The sequence below is a fragment of the Chaetura pelagica genome, unplaced genomic scaffold, assembly GCF_000747805.2.
Source record: "Chaetura pelagica isolate M959 unplaced genomic scaffold, ChaPel_1.0 scaffold363, whole genome shotgun sequence".
Lineage (NCBI taxonomy): Eukaryota > Metazoa > Chordata > Aves > Apodiformes > Apodidae > Chaetura > Chaetura pelagica.
The window spans coordinates 1,388,758-1,402,806 of record NW_009952720.1 but is presented as its reverse complement, the minus strand read 5'-3'; the positions used below and the strand labels follow the sequence as shown (position 1 = coordinate 1,402,806).

The window sequence follows — 14,049 nt, the reverse complement described above, 5'->3', positions numbered from 1 at the left end:
AATCAGAGTGGGTCTTCTTAAATAGCATGGGGAGTACTGGAGGGCTTCTTTTACATTATATTTGAATCCTTTGAGGTGATCCCTTACTAAGTCATTTGTTTTAAGTGGTTAAAATAAGAAAGCTCAGTTTTGCCTGCATGCTTGAGTGACCTGGATAATATGCAAAAAAAATGCACATGGTTATAGTAGATTTTAGTGTCTTGTGAACTCTTCAACAAGGGAAATAAACTCGTCTGAGACATCAGCAATGGTCTGAACTCTTGTGTTCTTTTTTCACAGAAGTCAGCTGACGAAAAGAAAAAAACACCCCAAAAAAACTCAACAAACAAACAAAAAAAGCCCACAATCCCAAAATAAACTACTAATCACTTGTGTATTGTTAGGCTTCAAGAAATGTTCAGGTTGAAAATAGCTAAAAGGGTTCAGTAGCAACAGGCTGGGCAGTGATGGGAGAGTGAGCAAGCATCTAAAACTCCTGAGTATGGGACAGTATCACATGAGAGCTTAGTGATTTTATTCATTTATTTTTTAATTCTTTTTCCTTTATTCTTCTTTCTCATCATGAAAACCACCACACGTAAGGATGGTTAATTTCTGAGACAAGAGATGCTGTGTTTCTGTAGAGATAGGACTAAGGAAGGGGAATCCTGCCATTGGTCTGAGAAATTGAAGTTTATGGGTTCGAATTGTTCAGATCAGTGACAATAAATATATCCGTTTTCTTGAAGGAAAGCCAAAGATGAAAGCTCCTAAAAGAAACAGTCTGCATGGGGTAATTCAAACAGCACGTAAAAGCCTAAAGTATGTTGTGTTTATTTTTCAGTTGTTCATCTTGAACTTGTTGTGGTCATGATCTCATCACCTTGTCTGTTCCTGTGGCTTGTTCTTGCCTCCACAGAAATGCTTCTCTGTTTGCCCTTCCCATACCACCCTCCTTGGCAGAAGGTGGCAAAAAGTGTCTTGCTCTCCTGAAATCCATCTGTGACAGATCAGTGTCAGCTCATTGACAAGAGTGGGGGTTAAAGCTGTCACTAGGGCCATAACCTTTGGTCCTGGTGCTTTTGCCAAGGTCTGTGCACTGCTTGTGGCACACTTCTGTTTACCTTATCCTACTACATTTTTTGTGCACCCAACAAACATGCAGGAACTGAGCAGGGTTTGCTTTCAAATTGTTTGGTTTGCTTTTAATTTTATTTTTTTCCACAGCTGCCTTCGGCCAAGGTCTTTTTTTTTAAAAAAAAATAAAATCAGGATGCTTTTTCTCTCATCTTTTTCCTGCACTGCTGCAAAAAAGAAGAGGGAACAGCCCAGTCTGGTTGCTTGGTGCTGAAGAGGCCTAAGGCTGTAGGGGTTGGTGAGAGCAAGCATTACAGGGAAAAGAACAGGGGGAAGGGTATAGAGCTGGGTGAGGAAAGGACTGTACATAAATTAAGAGGGAAAACTGCAGATTTTTCTCCCACGAATAATTAACTTTTCTGTTATTCTCCATTTTCTGCTTCCTAAACCTCTCATGAAAGTCTCTCCTTCCTTTGGGGAGAAAGTGTCACTTGAGAATCTTCTCAGAACTTGGCAGCTCTGTAATAGGGGCATGTAATCTTTTATAATCCTCTCTACAGGTTCATAATAACTATTTCTGTTTTGAGATTCCAAACGTTTTGTAAGCCAAGTGGGAATTTAACAGTGTGAGAAAAATGTACTTAATATTCAGGAGCAAAGATGAGTGGTCCTAGAAAGGGAACAAGAACAGAATAGGAAGGAAGACCTGCTTAGTATTACAGGGGAATGGTCACAGCAGTGTCTTTGAGCACCTGTAGGTTATTTGAAATCCCAGGTATCCTGGGAACCAAATTGTTTTTTATACACATAGCAGCTTCTGTTGTGATGATGTCATGAAACTTACATGGCTGCACAATGAGCTTCTTGTTTGCAGGTGTGCAGGGGAGGCTGGGCTGAGCATGAAGCACACCTGAGTGTTTTGTAAGGTCCCCACCTTGATTGGGTTGTGTTTTCTGGTTCCACTTGTTGAGCTACAAAGTGCACAGATGATTGCATGATTTGAGGGTGCTGGCACCAGTCCATTCAAGAAGGTACTGATGTCTCCTGATAGACACATCTTTCACTCCTGGGTACAGACCATGAGAACAAGGATAGTGAGAGAGGCACAGCAGAGGGAAGTGAGGATCAATTACCCTGTGTAAGTTTAGCAATCGGCTGTGAGGCATGTAAGAAGCTTAGAGGAGCTCAGCAATGTTCAAGCTAATTGGCAGCTTTAAACTGCTATTAAGAGCTCCCACACCTTTTGCTCGAAGAAGCTGCATGGTGACAGCGAGCTGGTGCAACTCTCTTCTTTCTAATTAGAATTACCCTGCCAGGCCAATTTTAGCTTTATATTCATCTTTTTTTTGCTTCTGCTGCTAGCTCCTTAGCTCTCATTTTTTAGGACTTTGCAAGAAAGCTCAAGACTGTTGGCACACTCAGCATCTGCTCGCTAAATGACTTGTAAGGTTTTAAGACTTGCGGTTTCTCTTCTGGAACGACTCCATGGTTTTCCCTTTTGAAATAGAAAATCTTGGTGAAACTGCTTGCATGGTTGTGGCCTAACTGAACTGGTGCTCTAAGGCTTCTGCAGGGCACTCAGGTAGCAGGGAACACTGCACCCTTTTAGCAGATATTGGGGGGGTGAAGTTGGTAAGTGCGTTAGCGCAGGGCTTGTGAAAGGTTTGGCATTTGAATTGCGTGTGTTACAGGGAAATGAGGAGGGAAATCTTGGCTGATCTAAGCTGCAGTCACAGCCTTGGTGTGAAAACTACTGAGCTTTCGATAGGCAAAGTGATGACGTTGCAAGTATAGGGCAGATGTACTGACTTGGGACCAAGTTGTCTTGGCAGAGCTGTCTGGGAGCCTGCTGGGGAGGGAGCCTGCTGTACCTTGCTCACTGCTGGCCATCTCCTGTACAAACAAGTCAAATCTCTTCTAAGGAAGGAATGAAGGGGTGGGAATGATGTCAGTGACAGAGGAGAGGCAGCAAGAGCTCATCCTTCTGGGAGATGCCAGGTTTGTGGAACAGTAGCATTCTGTATTTTGTCTCCTCCTGGTTGCAGAGGAGACAGGCCTTGGCTGGCTGTTATGTATTCACTCATCTCATGACTTAGCCCTTCCCACATAAAAATCACTCCTTATGCTTTTTATCCAGATATTCTGTGGGAAATTCAAGAATCTGGCTGGCAGCTCTGGCCTCCTGGACAAAACATTGATGCCCACTCAGCCAATTTTAAATGTTAGTCTTGCTTTCTCTGTCTTTTAGGCAAGACTGCTGCACATGAGAAATTCAGAGGAAAAAGGTGACTCTTCTCCCACCCCATCCCAGGTCTCATCCAAGCTTTCCAGCAACTGGTGGAAAAATGCTCTGTCCTTACCTGTTTTTAAGATGATTCTTTCACCTGGTGTTGGCATACTGATGGTAGGGAAGTGAAAGCACACACAGGAAGCATAACAATTGCCACAGTAATATTTCCATGAGGGTACAGGGCATGAAAAATGCACTCAACTGGACAGTTCTTACATTAATCTGTCTATGGCTTATGAGGCTCTCCACTGGGATTATGGAAAGCCAGTTTTTTAGGCTGTGCCTGATCATTGCTGCTTAGCATAAGAGCAGTGGAAAACTAATAGGTAGATTGGCAGGATTGGCCTATACTAGAAAAATTAAAGATCTTGTGAAGAATTCGTGTTGTGGTGCCAAATGCGTTTGAACCTGAGAAAGTCATGGTGCTGGTCATGGCTTCTGCCAGCTTCTAAAATGCCATTTTCACCTACTTAAACCTTTTATGGTTTTATTCTGTGCAGAATGGATTTTCCAGGTAGCGTTTTGGTTGTAACCAGTTGGTGGGAGACCTTTAGATGTCACTGAAATCTGATGGTTTGATGAAGCTTTCTTTGCCCCTGACTCACGATATTAGGTTTCCAAGCAAGAATCTGGTTATCCCTGCAGGCAGCTGCCAGAGGAGAGCAACTGGATCCAGCTGAATTGAAGGCTAATCATTGCGTGGGTAATGAAGTTTGTTGTGTGCAGCTATTAAAATATAACAGAAAGAATTCACGCCAGATACTTACCTCTGTAATAACATCCTACATAAATAGCATGCCTCTCATCCCAAAGGATCTGCTCGTGCTTTCTACACTTAAAATAACACCTGCTTCACCAGAGAGATCTGTTGCTGACCACGAAAATGTAGGTACCTCTTAACTGAAATGGAGCTGTGCCACATAGTGGTTTAGAAGGGTGAGTGAGCAGGGCTGTATTTCACAGTAGCTACAAGAAGCTTCCTAGGAAGCCTGCAGTGTTGTGTTGTGGCTTGAAATGAAGTGGCAGGATGAATGGGTTTATTTCTATCGTGTGTACTGGTCCTATCTGTGTGTTGTGATTCAGAGAAGAATCAATCAACTCCAAGAGCATCGGGTATTTTCTGTAGCACGTGAGTCTCTGCGTTACCACACACAGAATGTGCTGAATTTTCCTGGTCATTTCATATGATTAGTCATGAGCGTTGTATCTTCTGGGTTAGGACACTGTTTGCTTGGTACAAATTTGGAGGATGAGTTGTCCCCTCCTTCTCCCAAGTGAATTTGTGCATCGTGATACGTTTCCTTTGAGCAGTTGTTTCTGATGGTGCCTGTCTGAAGCCTTGCTTGGATCAGAAACCATCACTGGGAGTTGGTTTGAGAAGTAAGAAATGTAGCTTGAGAGAAAGCAGAAGTTGTCTTGTTTGTGCTTTTCCTAGTAGACCCTCAGTAACTGGCCTCTATTGACTGTTCTGCCTAGATGTTGAGAGGCTGTCCCTTGTTTAGCTGATGCCTGTGCCTGCGCCCAGGGCAGAGGAACTTGAGTTCTCTTCTGCTTTAAATCCAGATCCTGCAGATCTTCATCTGAGCATCACACAGCTGTCTGAAATAGCTGCATATACACACACAGCTGTATGTCACATAACTGTGCTTTTGTTGTTTATTTTCACTTGCATTAGTGACTTCTTTTGTAGAAATCCTGCCTTGTTACAAGACACGGGTTTGAGGGAACAAAACAAGTTGAGACGTGGTGTGTTTCCCTTTCTGCTGTATCTTTCCCTTGAATCATGAGCTTCATCAGCTTTTAGAGACCGTGTCAGTTTAGTGAAAGACTTCTAATTGCTATTTGTCTGTGAAGCTTCCTCTGAATAGCAAGGCCTGTTTCAGCTTCTGTTCAACTGCTTCATAAAGGTTTGAAGTGTTGGTTATTGGAACTGGACTGCATGCTCATACATAGGTAGGCTGGGGTACTGACAAGCTCTCAAATGTCAGCACTTACCTAAAGTTCTGAGTCCTGTCTCTGTAGTAAATACATAAACCACCATGGAAACCTTGACATTGTGCAAGCAGATCTGTTGTCAGAAGGACTTACTACTCCTACTACTCTTTTCAGAGTAAAAAAGTCCTCCCTGTGAATTAACTTGGCCACTACTTTAGTTACTCAGCTGCTTGGCAGCTCCTTATTGGAAATACTAGGAACAGAATATGGACCCTAATAAAGCTGATGAAAATTTGGCAAGGACTTCAGTAAGCCCTTGATTTCACCACAGTAAGAGTGTGGTTCAAAAAAAGGAGCATTGACACATGCCAGGGGTGCTCCTGTCATCGCTGGAATGGAGGTTTATTTCTGTGTTTTTATTGATGGTAGGAAGAGAGTGCTTTTTGGCAAAGAAACTGAAGGCATGGATTTACCTTTAATGTAGTCATCTTGGCCTGATTTCTGCTAATTCTGGACTTTTTACTAGTTTGGAAAAGCAGAGGAGATGCCCTTCTTCTGGTTGCAGAAGAGCTGTTGGGGACTAAACTACACTGGAGAGCTTGACATCTCTTGGAACTAGTTTTCCAATTCTGCCCATTGCCTGCTTTTTGGCAAGAATTCTCCACTTGCATTTAGAATTAAAAAGAAAAAAAATAAATAAATTGTTGGATACTTTTAAGGGGAGACTCAGAAATGTTCCCATCTGAGAGCACTAGTTACTACTACTCCCTTAAATATTACTAAACTGTCTTCAGTTTTCATCAAATGTCTTGCCCTTTCTGTGGGCATCACCTTGGCACTGGCTGCTTCTCTCCTTGTTCCCTCTTCCTGTACCAAGAAACTTGTAGTGTGGTTATGCCACAGCTAATTTTTTTTTTCTTCCCCCTTTTTTTTTTAAAAATAAGCTCTGTAGTTAAGAATAATAAGGTACAACTTGTCATCTGGCTGAGAGAAAGGGAGCTTTGTGGATATTTATAACGTGCCTAATGGCATTTCAGAGCCCTGAGGAAAAACAAGGCAGTTTCCAATCTTCAGCTGTGTCGGATGTGGCAGGCGGGCACTCATGTTCTCCTCGCTTCAGCAGGGAAGGATGTACCAAGAAGGGGATTTTTTCCAAGCTGTTACTTAACTGATATTAGCATTTGAAGGCACATAAGGCATGACCTTTAATCCTGTGTGTAGACTAACTGATCTGCTTGCTTCAATGCCTCATTGTAATGATGCGGAATGGAAAGAATTGCATCAGACCAGAGAAAGAAATCTTCTGTCACTAAAACTTTTGCATATTTAGGTGTGTGGCTGCATGAGCCCTTCCCACGTGTAGCATCTGCAAACTCAGAGCTTTCAAGATGCACTTCTCTGATCTCTGCTCCAGCTCCTGTCTGAAATTGCATTCATTAGTGAGTTACCTTCCAAAGCACAAACCTTCCTGTATGAGCTGATAAGTAGCAGCTCCAAAGTGGGAAAGGACAGCCCTAACTTTAGTCTTTCCCAAAAGTGTAAGTGGTCCTAGTTACACGTAGATTTTTTGCCATTCACTTCCATAGTGATTCAAGCAGTGGTGGTAAATTAATTTCATGGGGCAGTAATAGAAGGGGCCAGTGGATTTTATTACATGGTTACATGAACAGTTGGGCTGAAGAATGTAAAATGAAAACTGAAGATAAAGAGCACCGGAAAGCAGAACAGGGTTTGTGAAGTGACTGGAAGTATATGGGATACTGTGTAAAGTCCCAAAGAGTCTTCAGTCTAAACTGGTAGCAGACTTTAGAATAGGTTTTGAAGTTACAGCTGTTGCGAGAGGCTCCAAAGAGGTCAATCATACTGGAGGGCTAGCTGAGAAGTAATCCAAAGAGGTGGGACAAATGCACCAAAGCTACACTGCAGTTTTAGTTGCAGCAAGAGTTCTTGTAACACGTATTCAGCACCCATCTAGTCTGTGAGATAGGCTTGCAGCACCAACCTTGGGGGAGAAAACTGAAGTTACGGGATCTGATCCATCGGAAAACCAGCTTGCAACTGCTCTTTGTTGAAGAGAGCTCTTGGTCAGCCTGTAGGGATGGCAGGGATGTGTCCTGACATGTGTTCAAAAGGATACCAATACAAACACAAAATATTAATGCTGTGGTGTTCTCTCATGGTGATTGACAGCTCCAGACAAATGAGATGGCATGTATTCCTGCCAGCAGCCTGTGGAAAGCTGTTCTGACGTAGCCAACTCACTTGGCAGCAGAACCGTGGCTGGCCTGCAGCACCTGATGACTCATTTAAGTCCTAGAGTTGTTACCACAGTGGAAGAAGTTGTTCTGTTCTTTAATTCCTTTGTGCAGCCCATAGATCAGTTGGATCTATTCTGCCAAAGCCTATAGTTAGTAGAAATTATAATGCACAAGTGTTTTGGGGCTGGCTGAGTTGCGACTGTAGATTCTGCTATCGGAAATTCCACTGGCACTTCAGAACATAGTTACTTGATTATCATTCAGTGTAGCAGCTGGGGGCACTCACTTGCTGCTAGCCCACCCACAGGAGTAGCATGGGGCATGCCTTCATCCTTTTTCCCCCTCACTGATGTATCATCTGCTTTCATTATCCAAGCGATGAGCTTCCCAGAGCTCTGGCCTTCACGTTTCTCTTGCACACTCACGTGAGGAGCCTGTGGCTTCATCCTCCTCACTCTTCCCTCTGTCATCAAAGGTTTGTCTTGCTTAGGTGCAGCTAGGGTTGATGTGCTGATTTTGGGGAAACCATGGACTAAGCAGGAACAACAACGGGTTTGTCTTGCTTCTAGTTAGGCTTTTGGTTGTACACCATGATGAATGTGAGATGAACTTGTGCCAAAAATCTACCTGGAGGGTTAATGTCTATAAGATGGACTTGTGAGACTGTCAGTTGTGCTCCAAGAGTTTGCACAAATGCACGTTTGCTTCACAGAAATGGTGGTGGTTTCCCTTAATGATGTGTGTGCCTAAGCAGAGTTTTGGACCGTTTTGAGACACGCAGCATTGCTTGTCACTATTGGAAACCAAGCTTTGTTAGGACAGGTGGTCATCTGAAATGAAGGGAGCAAAGGTGCATTACATTATTCTTCAGAGCTATAGGAGCCACGCAGTCCTCTTCTTTTTCCATTCGTGTGCTTCAAGACATACTCTGAATGATCACAAAAATCCTGCTGCAACATGAGGTTGAATTAGGTGCTGAAAGCCAGTTGTCAAGTTAATTCTCCAGCTTTAGAAGTTGACCCGTTCCTTTCAACACAGAGACAAAGTCGCTATTATTTGTAGAAAAGAGCATGAAGTCGTTTCAGCTTTTTTTAATAATTAGGTGGGATTTGGCATACGCAGGGTCTGCAAGGAGTGGAGTCAGTTGGAGGGGATCTTGACTCAAGGATTGATGCTTGTGTTTGGATTTGCACTCCTTGCAGCTGGGAAGGTGCTGGGTGTTTGAGGATTCGCTGGCCTCTAGTGGTGAAGATGAGTACAAGCTACAAGAGGCATCTGTGCTTAGCTGTGTGCAAGCACTGGATTAGTCTGTGTGCTAAAATGAAGCTAACGTCACAAACCACTTTGTTTTTGAATTCTTGTTTTGCCTAATGGACACCTAAAATAGTTGAAGGAGGTCCTGGACTCCTGTACAGCAAGCCCCTGAAAATATTGTGAACTTCACAGTGTCTGTTTTAATCCTCTTAAAGGTTGTTCAGGGACTTCAGGAATAGGTTAATGCAAGTGAAGTTGTATAAAATTACAGTGTGTAGTTTGTGCTTTCCTTGGAGAAAGCCTCTTAGTAGTGAGAGGTACTGTGTGATAGGTAGCTCAAGACTGAGAGCTTGATTGATTTTTAAACAAATTTTAAAAGATCAGCATTGGGAACCAAAAAAGCTGGGTTTTGGTTTTTTTGGGGGGGTTGGGTTTTTTTTGTTGGACTTTTTTTGTGGTTTTTTTTTTGTTTGTTTGGTTGGGGTTTTTTTGAGTTTTTGTCACTGTGGTGACTTTGGTTAAATGAGAAGCTGGAAGACTCGTATCCGTCACAATTAATTGAAATAGCTTCCCTACCAAACGATGCTGTTAAGCCCTTCTCTATTAAATGCCTGTCCCTTGGAGATTCTCCCTCCATTCTTCAAGCCTGCCTTCCTTCCTCTGCATCTTCCTCCCTATGTCTCTATCCTTAGCCTCAAATAATCTGGTTTATTAAGATTTAGGCTACATTCAGGGCCCAACCCTTTCAACCGCACTTTGGAGAAGGGGGTGGAGGGAAGATAAAGCTTTCATGAGAGCTCTTGGTCTTTTCTTTTGATTATGTTTCAGTCTTTGACAAAGACATTTATATTCAGCTGGGGTACTGCCATTTTTGTAAGTCGTGCTATAGATAAATAAGTATTCATAGTGTGCTTTAAGTGCCATTCCACATGGGTGCCTCCCAGGATGAGCATTTTGTCTATTTATGTGCAGAAACAGGCACTGCTAAGTACAGTTTGCTGGTTTTGCTCACATTTCACTGCAGAACCAGGAAAGCAAAGAAAGTGCTTAACGACACATGCTAATGACTCTGGTGTGGTGGTTTTCTGCTTGCAGATGTGAAAGGACCACCAACACACAGACTGTCCTGCGGCCAGTCCCCCTACACCGAAACGACAACATGGGAGAGGAAATACGGCATCCTGACAGACAGCCAGCTGGTGCTGCTCAACAGGGAGAAAGAGGTGAGAGAAGCTCACTCAAGATTTACCTTTTGACCTTTTCTTGGTAAAGCAGGAAGGCAGCTTCTTTCATCTCCCCTTAATTCTGTTCACCAGTTCAGGGAAAGGGGGGAGAAGGGGAGCTAACCTCTTTTGTGTATGGGTGGCGTGGCACGTGCGTTTATAATCCAGCTGGCACAGATGCTATTGGCATGGAAGAGGTGACAGCAAACTGTGTGCATCCAAAACTCCCTCCTGGAGTTTTACAGCCTACATTTAAGTCTGCCACTACATCTTCCTATGTTATTGCTGCTTTTAAAAGCCACTACAGCTATGTAAGCCTACCTCCTTATGTTAGTGCAGACATAAAGGTAAGAGAAAGTGCAGTAAAGGTAGGGAAAAAGAGGTTTGTTTGTGTCTATACTGGAGTTCTGGGCAGAGAAGGTGTGTGCAACTGTCATACTGTACAGTCATCCTTGCTGCAATCACAAGATAAATTGTTTGAGACTGAGCTTTGCCCCTCTGCCTTGCTAAATGCAGCATGGGAGATTGGGTGACCCTTGGCATGGATACTCAGAGCTATTACAACCAGCTTTAATAATGAAATTACTCTGTGTGTAGTGTGTTTGTGTGTATATATAGCATGTGTTACTTGGCATTGTGCCTTGCTGTGAAAGTAATGTCAATATGGTTAAAGAATAGGCATGTTTTAATTGATTGAAGCACTGAACAAACACTGATAAGTCACTTCTTATAGACTATGCCATAATATGTTTTATTCTTGGGATATTTGATGGCTACAGACTTTAGAAGCATTTTTCTAATGCTCCTGGGTTGGTTTGTTCAGTTATTCTTCTGCAGATTTGCCCTGTTCAAAAATCAATATATCAGGATGAGCTATAAACCAGGAATGTCTTCAGATTACTGAAATAGATTTTATTACATATAAAGGTCCATGAATGAGTCTAATACTATGATTTCCTACGTTTGGAGATGACCTGAATTCTTTGTTGTTGGTTTTTTTTCTTTATTCTTTTGAAGCTTTTGTGCATGGGTGTGTACAGGCTGAGAGCATAAGACCTGTTTTCTGATGCAGCACTAAGTATTATTCATCTTCAACTATGATTTAGTTTATTTACAAGGGCTGAAATATTTCCTTGCATAGGGAGAGCAGGAGGAAATGGTTTAGGGAAGGAATTGAGTTATTAGAAGGGAACAACATCAATGCTAATGTGTAGGAGAGGTGATCAAATGTAGGTTTTTTTTATCATGATGTTTGTTTACTATGTAATTCTTGTTCTAGTCTGACAGGACTGTCACCCAAGGAATTAAAGTACATACTGGAGAAACTTAAGGACATGTGAGAACTATTCCTAACACTGTACTGTGCCAGTGCAGTGGTACATTTACCTGGGCTAAAAGGATGCATCTCATTAAAGAAATTGAATGGGAAACAACACTGGCTTGTATCACAAATAAGTGTCTGAGGGTGGTAATCATGCACTTGGGGGTTCTTAGTTTCTCCTACCACAGTTTAAAGCATTTTGCTGGGAGTAAGATGAATCTTTTGCTTAGATCCTGAGGAGTAAATATGGGAAGTCTGACATATCACTGGTGTATTAAGTCATTACATAATATGTTTAAATACACTGTTTTTTGTCAGAAGCTGAAGATATTCAGTGTCAAGCTATGCAGAGCCTGGGTTTTAAGTACAGCAGTAACCCCCAAAAATTGAGTGGCACAGTGAATCTTTGCATTGTGCTCTCAAAAAGAGCCTGCCTGCTCTATCATAATGAGAAATAACTTGTTTTGGGAAATGCTGCATGGAGATGGACCAAGCAGACATGCCTTTGGTGCAGGTGTGACTCCACATGCTGACAATGTGATGTGCTTCAGAAGCCAGTAGCTGGAGTCAGGTTTGCCATTCTGATTTTCAAGTGATTTGGGACTACCTTTAAGTGAGAGGAAAAGGGGAACTCCTTGCAGAGTCGTGAGTACTCTGTAGGAAAATAAAAGGATGTCTTAGTCTAGCTTTTGAGTCTGTACACATGACAGTGTGTACATATGAGCCCTTAAAGAAAGGCAAAATATACAGGATCAGAACTGCAAGTTAAGAGACACAGAGCTGATACTCTGGATTTATATATTGTATTTTTTTTTTAAACCGTAGTATCCTGTGTAGCTTCCATGAGAATGGGAAGGAATAAATTTTACTTGGCAAATCATTCAGAGTTGAAAAAGGTTCTATGAAATATCATCTTGAAGTAAGGGTGAACAAACGCATAAGACAGCACTGGGGAGAGATGCTTGGGAAGAGCAAATGATTGAAAAGTGTCTGGGAGAGGAGTTGAAAAAAGCCCATGGATGGGACCACAGGTACAGGGAGCCTAAGCAAAAGAGCAGGTGAATGAGGAAGAGGGAGTTTACTTATAGAAAAAAAACTGAAGATGATGTTTGGAGTAAAATTATTGCAAAGGTGCTGCTGGAGGAGGTTTTTTGTTAACCTGAAATGTTGTGAGACAGGGAACAAGAAGCTGAAGGTGGATAATTTCCTGCTTTGAACATGGAAATTGCTGATAGAGTGGCTAGGTCAGAATTTTTTTAACTGCTGAAGAGGATCTTAGAAAGATGTGAGGGCCAGAATTATACCCATCAGTAAGGGGGTGGGGTGTGGGGGAAGAAGGAAGAGATGTTAACAGCAGCTAAAAGGCACCACTTGCATCATTGCAAGGCTGGTGTAATGTGAAAACATGAAAAAGTCTGAAGCATCTCATTTAACTCTCTGTGCATCTGCTTTGCTACTTCCTGGAATAATAATCCGAGAAGCTTAGCATGTGTAGAATTGAAAGGCAACAGGAATGTTTGATGTTTATACTTGGTAAAATCATTATGCAAGTATGTATATCAAACCCAAAAAGTAGGAAAGCATATACAAAATACCAACAGTGAAATTAAAGATGTCTTAAGTGTTTCAAGTGTAATGCTAAGTTTGGTTTCTTTCAGCTACTGCTGTTAAAATACTGCATTATTAATTGGACAGATTTTTAAAACTGGGGGAGCAGGACAGAAATAAACAGAGTAATAAGAAAACTCTTTTCTCATACTATCCCACCACTATGATTTATTCGGAAAGCAAGAGAGATTTTGTGCTGTACAAGGAACAGAGTAGGGTAGAAATCAGAGACATTTAAAGTTACAACTTGATCCAAAAATATCTGTATTTACTGAGGCAAAAACAGTCTAATGGCATCACCTTGTGCAGTGTAGAGAAATATTAATTACTCAACACCTTGTCAATTTCATAACATGAAAGTAGGTAAGACTGGAGAATGAAGATTAATAATGAAGGGAAGAGATTGATGGCCAGAAGGTAAAGTAGAAAGGAAATGCACCCCTTGAAAGGACATGGGATACAACTTAGCAAATAAAGAGTCAGGAGTGACAGGAGATGTGCAATTTCTACACTATATCATGGTGTGGTTCTATCTAGCAGCATCTTCAATGACTAGGAGAACAGGTTTAGGTTGATGCACTTAGAAATCAGATTTTTTTCTACAAGGAAGACAATTTCCCCACTGGGAGGAAGGTGTTGGTATTTTCATCATCTGTGAAACCTGTTCTATAGGATAAGAGCTGGGAGGGCACAGTAAAAGGGTCTGTGAAATCAGTTGAATGAGTTAGTGTTTATGAAGAGCAGTTTCAGAGAGATAATCCATTGCACAGCACTTTCATGAGGGATGTGACAAGTCGCTGCATCTGGTTTGGGTAGTTAGTCTTGGTCTGAAACTTGGCTGCTGTCCTGCAGAACCTTTTAGTTTTGTGTTCACTTGGGAGCAAATATGAAAAAATGCTTTTTCCCTTTGTGAAACCCTTACTTTTTCTTCCCTGTGCCCAAAACCTCATTTTTTTTTCCCTTTGGGTTTAGAAGTGTTTTTAAATCAAGTGTAAAGGATAGTAAAGACCTCTATTCCCTGTGACAAGATCTGCCACAGGTTAGTGCTGGTGACAGAGGCCAGAAGCAGGACATCTCTGATGTCTTTTCCTAGTCTTCAGTCTC

At 42.0% G+C, this 14,049-nt stretch overlaps 1 protein-coding gene across 1 annotated transcript in view; it reads left to right on the top strand.

The window, feature by feature from the left end:
• The first annotated feature begins 9,896 nt into the window (after positions 1–9,896).
• The window catches only part of RASAL2 (RAS protein activator like 2), a 95,746-nt gene continuing 91,593 nt past the window's right edge, over positions 9,897–14,049 (top strand). The window contains exon 1 of the mRNA XM_009994642.1: positions 9,897–10,016. The gene's annotated coding sequence lies outside the window, so the exon portion shown is untranslated. The remainder of the gene's footprint in view (positions 10,017–14,049) is intronic.